General features: G+C 40.9%; 1 long non-coding RNA gene across 1 annotated transcript; it reads right to left on the reverse strand.

The window, feature by feature from the left end:
* Window positions 1-2640: 2640 nt before the first annotated feature.
* On the reverse strand, window positions 2641-5027 carry LOC136008067 (uncharacterized). Its single transcript, XR_010609969.1, has 2 exons — window positions 4970-5027; window positions 2641-3329 (listed from the first exon to the last, which is right to left on the reverse strand). It is a non-coding gene; the product is annotated as an uncharacterized LOC136008067 (long non-coding RNA).
* Between the last annotated feature and the right edge of the window lie 7370 nt (window positions 5028-12397).

Consider the following 12397-nt stretch of genomic DNA (forward strand, 5'->3'; position numbering starts at 1 on the left):
TTAATTTTGAAAATGGCAGAATATACATTAATGATTTATCATCATTACTCTTCATTGGAGGCCTACGAACACTAATAAAATGGTTCTATCTAAAGTTGTTTTAGGTGACAGGCATTCGATGTCTAAATACGGTTCATATTTTAGAAAGTTTAATTAGCTGATTAAAACAATACCAAAACAAAACCAAATATGAACTGCTTCAGCCAGGAAGAGTTTCTGAATTATTAGATACTTTCATTCATTCACTATTGCCTCAGATTACTCAAGTCCTTCCCTCCCAAGCTTACAAAGGGACAACTAAGATGAAAGCAGCTTAGAACACTATGCTCATTGAAATATACACCCTTATACCATCTACCCTGTCAAAATGCCTCTCTTGAGGAGAGTATGTAAAGGAGGAGACAAAGAACAGTAAGTCGGAAAAGCAGAGGAACATATATGATCAACAGCATTAGAAATGCCACGGATCCCTTTCACACCTCTCCTCTGGCATAGCTATAACTTACTCCTCCTATGCCCCCATCACCACCTGGACCACCTTACATATTAGAGGTTGACTGTAGATGTACAGTGCAGATCTTTCCCTGCACTCCATGGGTTAATAGGTACAGACACCATTTTCTATTGAATCAAAGTTCAAGTCCTCTGAAATGAGAAGTAGCACCAGAGCTCTAGCAACATGTTTGAACTGCAACTCTGCAAATGAGTTGTTTGAAGAAAGATAAGCCAAGCACGATGCAACACACAATTAATAGGCTGAATAAGTTATGAACTGACCTCAGGGAATAAAAAGTGAAGGAATTGTGTCTGGTTTTCAGCACTTTGATATAGAAAAGAGGTCAAAGCTGGGGGGGGAAAGAAGAATATCAAAGTCAAAGACCAAAGTGGGAACATCAAGTCGGATGGGGCAGTAACAATTAAATGCATTAGTGATTTTGAAAGCTCAGCAACTGTATTTATCTGCTTCTGTACACTTAACACTAAAGTTACCAACATCCAAGGAACCCAGAAGCATGCAGGGGATTGAAATACCAAAAAGCATCCTGGGCAGTCTGCTGGGCTACTTCTTCAGCAATCTGACTGTGAGAGTTTAGGTTGAAGAAATAGAGATTTTGTTTTGTTCTAAACCCCAAGGTCCTTCATCCCACCCTGGAAATGAGCTTGAGGACCAACACAAGCTCTGACTTTGAGGCAGATGTCTAGGGACAAGGAAAGTCATTTGTCATGGACAAAGACCACATTTACAAGTGGTGCATCCAGAGGATCAACAGAAAACCCCAATCCCACATTTGTGAATTTGACCTGATATTAGAGCATCTGGGAAGACTGGCCTGCAGGGATGCCTTCAGCAGAGCATCTGCCTTAGATGACCCAGCTTTACCCGACAGGTAAACAAGTGACAACATTCTCACCAGAACAGCCCCAATACACAGACTGCTGTGGAGGAGAACAAATGTATCACAACAGCCAAGCATACCTATTGGCTTTCAGAAGACCTATAACCCTATCCCTGGCACATGGGAGGCAGAACCGTATGCATGATGTTTTTTTATCCTCAGGAGGGCAGTTCACAGTGATCTTCTGACCCCATCCATGCACTTGTGGCTGCTTCTGCATTGCCTCAGAAAGTGGGCATAAGGGTATATGCTTCCACCCTCTGTCCTCAGCCTCCATATAGTAGAAATGCATCTGTTCTTTTGCCTGGAAATCACTGTAACAGTGAAGTGACCATCTGGGTTCCTCAGCTGTCCCTCCAAACACTCTTTAGATGAAAGCAAGAGATAAAGCCTGGTCTGGTGCAAAGGCAGATCCGGAGTAGTTCTACAGTAAGGCAAACAAACAATCTAGCCAGTCATTCCCTGAACCATCTTAGTATCTGTCCTTATCTCTGGGTGAGGCTGAAGAACATCAAGTCATCCATATTAGTTACATGAAAAAGCTTCTGATCACAAAGCTTTCTTTGTATTTGCTAACAGGAAGGTAAGTTCAAGGCTCACTGTCCTTGTGAATGCCACATGGGACGAGTGTTCTGTGTTGACAAAGGACATACACTGGTCAGGGCTTGAAATACACACATACACATTAACATAGACTGCAGTAGGACTTGTCAGCCAGGATATCACCCACCATGCTTAATAGCTCTCAGTTATCCAAAAAAAAAGCTGTAAATGAACAAAATCTGTATGTTTAAAAAAATGGGTAAACAGAGCCCTACAGTACTGAAATGATAAGCTCAAAGATACAGCATAGGAGAAAGCTCCTTATTGCTTAATCCTCAGCTCTCAAGCAAGCCAAGCGTAAAATCCTTTAATCAAATCTAATAACCTGGGATAATCTTCAAAATAATGACTCCAAGGAATAAAACATTCCTGCATTCATTAAATCCTGTGTTTTTTAAAAAACACTTTAACACTAGTGTTAAAGGAATTCTCACGTTGCATTATGCATAACTTCCCACAAGTAAGAACAAATATTAAAACAACAATAAGAAAATTGATTAGACATTCTGATTGTACTCAAACTACCTGCCTCAATAGACTGCAGCTATTTTTTAAACAGAAGGAAGTAACATGAAAGTGTAACGATATCAAACACTGAAACACCTTGTCCTGAAAAAAATCATCCCAGGTGTCAGAAGTATTCACAACTCATGAGAAAAGGTTTATTTGGAGGGCAAGTCTTGCTTTTGTCTTCTTTTCGTCAGGTTTTTTAGTTGCCAAACAGTCTTTGGGGCCTTTGGGTTCATACACATTAACAAACACACAGCAGCATTCATTTCTAGGAAATTCTGTCTACAAATATTTTGGAGAACTGACAGTACACAAGGCTGAAATGCATTGCCTCATGGACAGTTCTAGTGCCATTGAGCACACCTAACTGTACCTTAACTTGAATGATCTCAGGGTCTAACAAAAGCCATCTAAGCCCCCTCTCCAACTGGTAGGTGACATATGATAGACAACTTAGTCCTACCTCCATCTTTAGCAATTATATTTTGCCTGCATAAGATGCTTTCAGATTTATTCAATTCTGAAGTATAACAAACATTGAAAACAAACAAACAAAATAACCCCAAACAGTCAGAAGCTGGTAAAACATTTCATTTCATATGGTGAAGAGCCATATCTGTATTACAAACAAATTACCATGAAGACGTTTATTTTTCTGCTCACTCATCAATTGTGAAGTGAGAATGTAGTATTTACACATTTTACACTGTTAAACAGCTCTCAATCGAAGGCTTGCATATGAATTTCACTAGTTGTCTGCATAAAGTGAGCAGTCAGCTATTCCATGTGGTATTATCCCTCTTTCCAGTGACTAGGTGTCTGAAATAAAAGATAGGGCAAGAACAAATTATTACTGTCAGCAGTATTCCTATTCTTCCTCATGCTATTCTGTATACAAGCCAGTATGGCATTAGTAACAAGAAGGGTCACTGCCTCCAAATAGTCATGCAAACAAAAATTTCATACACCCACAAAGCAGAAAATTAGGCTGGAAGAAATCCAAGAAGGCCTTAACTGGTCCAGCCATCTTCCTGCCTAAGGCAGGATCCCTACAGACATTCCTGATGAATATTTGTCAAACCTACTCTTAAACCAGATCTAATGGCAGAGTCTCTGCACCTCAACTTGAATTTTCCAAGCTACAGGTCAGGTCTCTTCCTTTTTCTGTTTTGAAAATGCATTTACAGAAGATCCATTTTTAATTAAAATAGAGAAAATAAAGAAAAAAAAAAGGTAAAAATTAATGACAAAATAAAATAGAGAGGATGTTCTCTTCAGCATTCTTTCTGTATCTTGAACCAGACCAATTCTTTCCAGATTTCCTTGTAGGTGATATTTCTAGATGTTCTCAGCTAGAGAACAGGTCATCACTTTCTTGATGGGCAGCACCAAAAAGAGCACAATTCTCCACATAAAGCTATGTAGAAGCAGGAATTATGTCACGTTGTAGACTGTGCTCCTGTTTACATGCCCTGTGACACTAACTCCTTTACAAAAGCTTGCTATCATTCACTTGTGTCTAGGTTGCAGTCCTCTACCACCTCTTCACCCACCTATGAATATCCAGATAGTTTTCTTCTCATTCTGTATTCAGACACTTAGAATCATAGAATCATAGAATAGTTAGGGTTGGAAAGGACCTAAATATCATCTAGTTCCAATCCCCCTGCCATGGGCAGGGACACCTCACACTAAACCATCCCACACAAGGCTTCATCCAACCTGGCCTTGAACACTCCCAGGGATGGAGCGCTCACAACCGCCCTGGGCAACCCATTCCAGTGCCTCACCACCCTAGCAGGAAAGAATTTCCTCCTTATATCCAATCTAAACTTCCCCTGTTTAAGTTTTAACCCGTTACCCCTTGTCCTGTCACTACAGTCCCTGACGAAGAGTCCCTCCCCAGCATCCCTATAGGCCCCCTTCAGATACTGGAAGGCTGCTATGAGGTCCCCACGCAGCCTTCTCTTCTCCAGGCTGAACAGCCCCAACTTCCTCAGCCTGTCTTCATATGGGAGGTGCTCCAGTCCCCGATCATCCTCATGGCCCTCCTCTGGACTTGTTCCAGCAGTTCCGTGTCCTTTTTATGTTGAGGACACCAGAACTGCACACAATACTCCAGGTGAGGTCTCACAAGAGCAGAGTAGAGGGGTGGGATCACCTCCTTCAACCTGTTCTCACATAAATGTAGTTATTCCCTATTACTATTCTCACTTTTCAGATCATATCTCCATCCTGTCAAGATCTGAATTATTGTCTGTATCACACTGATAGGGATTCTTACCTCAGTATCTTTTTCATTACACAGGTCACTAACAAGACAATGGGCACAACCAAGCTCAGAGGAGACCCTTGAATAACTTCACTGACAATACCCTTCATTTCAGCATGAAATGCTTGTGTGCTATGTTGTTGAAAGAACTAATCTGCCACAGTCATTTCCTCTAGACCATACTTACCTAGTGTCCATTCACATTCTTCATCTTCATGGTATCTTACTCATCCCCAGGCACTCTCAGGGGAAAAAAAACACAATAAAACACCACCACCACCACACACCAAAGTGCTTCAGGCTGCTGAAACTGCTTTGGCAAAACACTTCACATGATTGTTTTGGAAACTCCTCCTGCTGTGTTCTTTGCCTGCTCTAGGCAGGCATTTCACTCCTTTAGGCACTGGTATTAATAGTGAGGTTTACCTAATTGCAAGTGAACATCAATACAGAATTCATTGACCACTTTAAGCTTCTCTAAATCTTCTGTCTATTAAGTGTCAATATTTGGACTTCCTATAACTAATGCCCCTTGCTATTTCATCTCACTCTATGTCTTGACCGTTTTGATTATGTCACTGAGAGCTCTTGCAATGCCTTTCTTTTCCTTCTTTATATCCTGACCTAGTTTCTACTTTCTCTATCCTTTCCTCCTGTCTTTGAAGGCTCATAATTTAGCCAAGTTGATCTCTTACTGAGTTCTTATCTCTCCTCCACAAGGAGAGAGTTTTATTAATATTATTCAAGGAACTGCCAGCTTTCTTAAATTCCCTATTTCATCGGGCTTGCCTTCCAGGCAGCACCTACCAATTTTGTGAGTGTTGAAGTCTTCCTGCTTGAAATCCATTGTTACAGTTTTGCGACTTATCTTCCTTCAAGTCCTATGAATCATAAATGCATCATTTCATAACCATTCTCTCCTAACCTGGCCTTTGCCTAGACATTGTCAAACAAACTGTTTCTTCCTATTGGTCAGTATCTAATCAAAGTTCACCCTATTCTAGTTATCTAAATCATCTTTACAAAAGTCCATCAGAAGCACATTCAAAGAACTTGCTAAAAAGAGTATCTCTGAAATACATTTTCTTTGCAACAGATATGTGGATAACCAACAACTTGCATTAAGACTTACGGCTCCTTCTGCTTATTCTTCATCCTGCTTGCATTACAGTGATTGTTATCCAGTCCCTTGACTTTATGAAGAGCAACCCAGCCTGGTTTTTATGTCCAAGCCATCATTGTTTATGCTGCTGCTGGGACTGATTAATTCTAAGTCAAAGATCTTCACTGATCTCCATTTTTACCAATCATCTGGTCAAACATCATTCTTGGGTGAGGAATACAAAGGCCTCTTGGTATGTATCCATGCATTTGCTTCCAAGATACATATTGACACTCCCTGTACACTGACCCCAGACTGATTTCTCTCTCATCCTTGCCTCTTTCCTGCAGCCTTATAACCACTCTGACCTGAAGTACTGAAATGTTCACTGAAGAGAATAAAAGCCCCACAAGCAGGGAATCTGAACAGGTCACTGAAATTGAAAGCTGGATCTGTACACAGTCGACCACAGTAGATTAGTTGACTTAAACAGTTCAGTATAAAGTGTTTCACTGCAGAAGGGAAGATGATTCAGCAGCTGCACAAGGGAAGGACAGACTAGAGGACAACTGAAGAGGGTAAAAAAGATGTTCACAGGAAGAACAGTGCTCAGAGAGTCCCTGGCCCTGGAGATTTTTCAAACTGGAGAGGACAAAACCCTGAAGATGCCAAAGCCTGCTCTACCGAAAGCTGTGGCTGTGATCCTGTTTCTTGCTTTGTTCCCTCCTTTCCTAATCCTGACTTTTACCATCATACAGTCAGTGTCATAAAGGTTTCCACCAGACTTCTCATCCCCAACACTATCTCTTTGCTTGTAAGGATGAGGTTCAGCAAAGCATCTGCTTACTCTTAGACGTCTCAATCACCTGTGTCAAGAAACTGTTATCAGTACCTTCCAGAAGCCTGCTGGATTGACCTGCTGCATGGACTTTTCAGAAGATATCATGGTAGCTTGAGTCCACCATGAGGTCTAGGGCTTGCGGACATGACTCTTCTGCCACTTGTTTGAAGAATATCTAATTTACATTTTTCTTCGACCTGTGAATGCAACGTGTTCTGTGAAAATTCTGTGAAAATTAATACAAAAGCTCAGCAAAGATGGAAACGCATTTACAGATCCATAGCAAGTCTAGAGCAAAGTGCATTACTTATTAAAAAATTGCATTCAGGAGGAGATGAAATGAAGAGGCAAATTTAAGGACCCTTTTCTCTGAAGATGGGGTCATAAAAGACTTTCTTATTAAAAACCAGACAGGTTATAACTATTAAAAAACAAGTTTGTGAGCTCTCCTGGAATGGATTTGACACTACTGGAGTCAAGATATATACAGATATGCATATATCAAGCAACAAAAAGAAACAGTTACACAGAACCCTAGAGAAAGGCCAAGAAGATATATCAATAAGCATCTGTAAGCAAAACTGGGAAGTAAATGCAATAGGCATGTATTTTATAAAAGGTAGAAAGCAGGAAGCAATGCCAGTAATACAGCAACCAGCACAACTGCAGGAAATACCCCTGTTCAGGCAACTGCACAGGCAAACGAAAAAAGGATGCACTGTTGTGCAACGCTTGTGCTAAAGTGTACCAAAAAGACAGTGAGATGTGTAGTTTAAACACAGAAAGGGATTTTTAAGCACCATTCTTAAGAGATTTTGTTAATTAAATAGTACTCCAATAACACACATAGAACAAACAAGGTGAACACAGAGGGAAGAGTAAAGCTAAAGAAAGCAACCAAATTAAGTACATTGGGAGCTGCTACGTTTCACTAAAGTATACCCTACACAGAGTTCAGAATACAAATATGACCAAACATTGTATATCAGTAAAATCACAGCAGTTCAAAAAAGATGTGGAGCCTGTCCCATCTCCTATAGAAACCCAGGAGACATCATTCAGAGGGGAGACAAATCGACAGCTCTGATTTTTCCTTGGTTACCAGTAAAACAATGTTATATCAAAATGTAAAAAAAAAACCTTTTTCATATTACCTAGAGAAGCTGTTGAATCTTCCTCATACAGGAGTTTTAGGAAACAGGCTAGACAAAGGTCATACGTAGATAGCCTGTTTGTACCTACACAACACTATCAAAGGGAGGTGGCCTTCTAGCATATTTACCTTGCACAGTAAACTTCTATTGCAGTAGACACCAATTTCTTCACCTTGGAAGAATCCCATGCTACAGCACAAGACAAACAAAAGAAGAACTTTTTGGCATCTGCAGCAAACACCAACTTTTGACCTGTTGAAAGACATTAAACTCTCTTCATAGAAGCAGTGGGAAGGGCTGAGAACAGTCTTGCCACAAAATCATAGAGCAGGTTGTTTATTAGCCTCTTATGTACCCGCAAGTTTGAGAGCTGCTTGAAGATGTGTACACAAACTGAAATAGATAGTACATTTGTTATATTGACCTAAGCAAGGATCTATGAATAACATTTCCAGGTTTCCTATGGAGCTGCAGTTTCAAAGCAGAAACCAATCAACGAGTACTGGCTGCAAGACCCAGAAGAGAAACTAACAGATATCACCAAAGAGGATTTTGTAAATATAGAAATACTTCATCACAACTGAGGTCCAGCTTGGATGCCATTAGTAATGGCACGAACACTTCTGAAAGCAGCTAGTGATCTGAAACAAGCAGTAAACCTGCATGCAAACGTGATAAAAAGCTTTGCACTGAATCTGCAAGTCTGCAAGATGAACCAGATACAAATCACTCAAGAAGAAACATTGCAAATATTAGAGAATCAGTCTGTATGCATATTTCTGCTATCAAAACACCAACACTGTTGTCTGGGGTGTTTTTCAGGGCTGAACAACCCGGCTCCTACAGGGATGGAAAGGAGCATATCAGAATGAATACCCGAATCAGAAAATCCCAATAATAAGTAAGACAGTTCTCATTTGCCCCCAAATAAATGGAGGCATTAAAGAAACACTGATATGCAAAATCAACTCAGAGATGCTAAAAAAAAAAAAAAGTATTTAAAAAAAAAAAAAGTGTTTCCACACAGTTAAAGAAAAAAAAAAAAAAGGCAATAATTTGGCAAAATGGACAGTGCTAAGCCAAGCTATAATGTTCTAGAAAGAATCATTTCAATCACACCCACTAATGAAAGATGAAAGATGAAGAGAAGACTCTTAAGAGAATCAGGCTGTTGAGAATCCTGAGAATTTGGCAAAATCAAGTGAAAGGGGTAGGCACTTGACAGCACCTGCATTGACAGCTCAGCAGCGTGTTGCCCCAGAGGACTGCAAAACTGCCTTAGTAAGACTGTGCACCCTCCTAGGACACTGAGACACGTTATAGATACATGAAAGCAAATTAAAGGTTCTTTGCTGTGAGGGTGGTGATGCCCTGGCGCAGGTTGCCCAGAGAAGCTGTGGCTGCCCCATCCCTCGCAGTGTCCAATGCAAGGTTGGAACCGGCTTGGAGCAACCTTGTCTAGAGGAAGGTGTCCCTGCCCATGGCAGTAGAGTTGCAACTGAGTGATCTTTAAGGTCCCTTCCAACCCAAACCATTCTGTGATTCTACAATTATATAGTGTCTATGAAATGTCCTTCCTTTAAATTAAATTGTCTTTGATGGTCAAAGGGTACAGTCGAGCAGCATTTTTTCCGGCCGCTTTGAGCATTAGACAGGAATCCTGCTTGCTAAAGAGTTCAAAAATGTTAAAGAATGGTGATTAAAGAGCTATTTGGTAGCAAACTCTGCACAAGCTGTTCCTGTAGTCAAAGTCTCTCTCTCTTCAGTACTCTGTAACAGTTTACATCATTCGTTACTACTGCTGCGATCATAGCCTTGAGACAAGATTCATTTAATCATTTTTGCTTTTGTTGCATCATTCGTCAAGAAAATGAGGAATAAGAATTTCAGCACCTAATATGTGCTGTGAGTTATAGGTCTGTAGCAGGATTATACTTCAGCTTTTCTGATAGTTGTTAGGTATCCATCCTACCTTTCTCTGCATACATCTGCTTGAGAGCAGACTTAAAACCAGCCATCACTTCACTTTTCTGGAGGAATCCTTCACTTCTGGATCTGACCAAGCTGTGACACCTCATAAACAACCAAAAGAAGATAGTAAATCTATTAATAAAACATTCTCCAGCCATTAATCTGTTACCAGGTCAATCCATTTTGAGGAGCTTACTTCTAGCTTCCCTCCAAGAGCCTTAGCATGAATATAGCGCATTTGCAGTGTTACAAGGTCACAGGGCATAAGTACCCTTTGGTTCTTGTGTGTGAATCGGATGGGGGGTGGAGGGGGGGAGACATGCATAAAGACACAAGTGCATAAACATAAATTTATGTGACTGTTTACATTGATTCTTCACATAAAAACGTCTGAAGTATTTGGTGCTTTCATTACCCTAGTCTTCACTGGGAAGGTGTTCTCTCAGTCCTCCTACATCCCTGTGCTCAGGGCAGAGTGAAGGGCAGTGAAGTACTGCTTGTGGCAGATCATCATCTAGTTAGGGCCTACATAAGCCTGTACCAAGGGATATGAGACCAGGCAGGATGCATTCAAGGCAGTTGGCTGATGTCATTAGGAATGTACTCTCTAAGTCTTTGAAAGGTCATGGTGACAGGGGAGGCTCCTGATGACTTGAAAAATTCAAGCATCATATGCATCTCCAAGGACAGCAAAAAAGAGAAGCTTGGGAAATGACAATTCAGCCTCACCCCAGTCCTGAGAAAGTTATGGAGCATATCCTTCTTGAAGCAAGTTCCAGCTGCGTGTAGAACAGGCAGGTGTCTGGGATCAGCTAGCACAGATCTGCCAGCAGATACCATATCTGACAAACCTGATCGCATTCTACAGTAAGAGGACAAGAAAAGAGCAATGGATGTGGATTTAGCAAAAATTTTGGCAAAGTGTGCCATGATACCCTTATAGCCATGTTGGTGACATATGGAGCAGATGGGTTCTGTGAAAGGTGAGCGGATGACTGTCTGAACTGTTAGGCAGATGTAGTATTAGTAAGAGGATAAATGTACAACTGGAGGCCAGCTGCTGATGCTATTACTCAGTCACTGACACTAAGGCCAATAATGTTTAACAGTTACATTAACAACATGGGCAAAAGCATGGACTCCAATCAGCAGTTTCACGCAGATGATACCAAACGGGAGAGAAGTCAATACACTGGAGGGCTACCATTTACTGTTTGAGGGGACTTAACAGACAGGAGAAACAAGCTGGCAGGAATTTCCCAGAGTTCAGCAAATGCAAAGCCCTGTACATGGGAAGGAATAACCTGCACAGTGGCACAGGCGAGAGAACAATCAGCTGGAAAGCAGCTCCACAGATAAGGACCCATGGGTCCTGGTAGGCAAATTGAGCACAAGTGAGCAGTGCACCTCCACAGCAAATAAAAGCAACCAAATACTGGGCAAAGCACAGGCAGCAAGTCAAGGGAAGTGATATTTTTTCCTCACTATTTGGCACTTGTAAGGCAGCATATGGAGTACAGCATCTCACTTGGGGCTCCCAGATACGAGAGGGACACAGGCATACCAGAGTACAGCAGATGGCCACCACAACGCTCCAGGGCCTGAAGCACATAAAGCACTATGAGAGGCTGAAAAAGCTGTGTTGGTTCAGCCTGTTAAAGAGGGAGTATCCAAGGGAGGATGTTCTTACTGTCTTTAACTACCTAATGGGTGAGTTATAAAGAGAAGACATACCAAAACTTTTCTTCAAAGTGAACAGCCATATGACAAGGGATAATAGATTCCAGTTGCCACAAGGAAAATTCTTGTTAGATATAAGTAAAAGCTTATCACCATTAGGGTAGTCAAAGCCTGGAATCAGTGTCCTCAGAGACTGAGGAATCTCCATTCTTAGAAATATTCAGAACCCAACTGGAAAAAGAACTGAGCAACATGACCTAGCACTGAAGCTAGCCCTGCTTTAAGCAGGAGACCAGAGAGGCCTCTTCCAATCTAATTTGATCTATGAGTTTGTGATATAAGATAAAGTTCAACATCACCCCTTACTCTGCCTTTTCCTTCAGCCGTAAAAGGTTATTTGTATTGCCGTCTCAAACACTCAAATGGCCTCTCCTCAGGGAGCCTTCTTCCACACCTTTAAACCTTTTGAAGTATTCTAATGTAGCCTATAATTGCATTCTACCTTTGTATTATGTATGGAAAGTGGCACATTTTTGAATATTAAAAACAAAGTCACTTGCAATGTACATGCTAACAACAGGGAAGCTTGAAGTGGAATTAATGACTGATGAAACTACAATGAATTGAGAAAAGGGTAATGAGCTCCCTGTAGCCTCTACCATGCTGCCTACGTTCCATTATCCGCTAAAATCCCTTTCTTCAAAAGTGTAGATTAAAATAATGTGAACTGAAATTAATGGCAACATCATCTTAATTAACACAATAGTGCAAAGCAGTTTGAAAGTACCTCTGAATGGCAGTGAACAGCAGCCATAGAAGCAAACAGATGTATGGATAGGTGTTCCAGAGAATTCTTTCCTGTAAATA

This window comes from Lathamus discolor, chromosome 2 (assembly GCF_037157495.1).
Source record: "Lathamus discolor isolate bLatDis1 chromosome 2, bLatDis1.hap1, whole genome shotgun sequence".
Classification (NCBI taxonomy): Eukaryota; Metazoa; Chordata; class Aves; order Psittaciformes; family Psittacidae; genus Lathamus; species Lathamus discolor.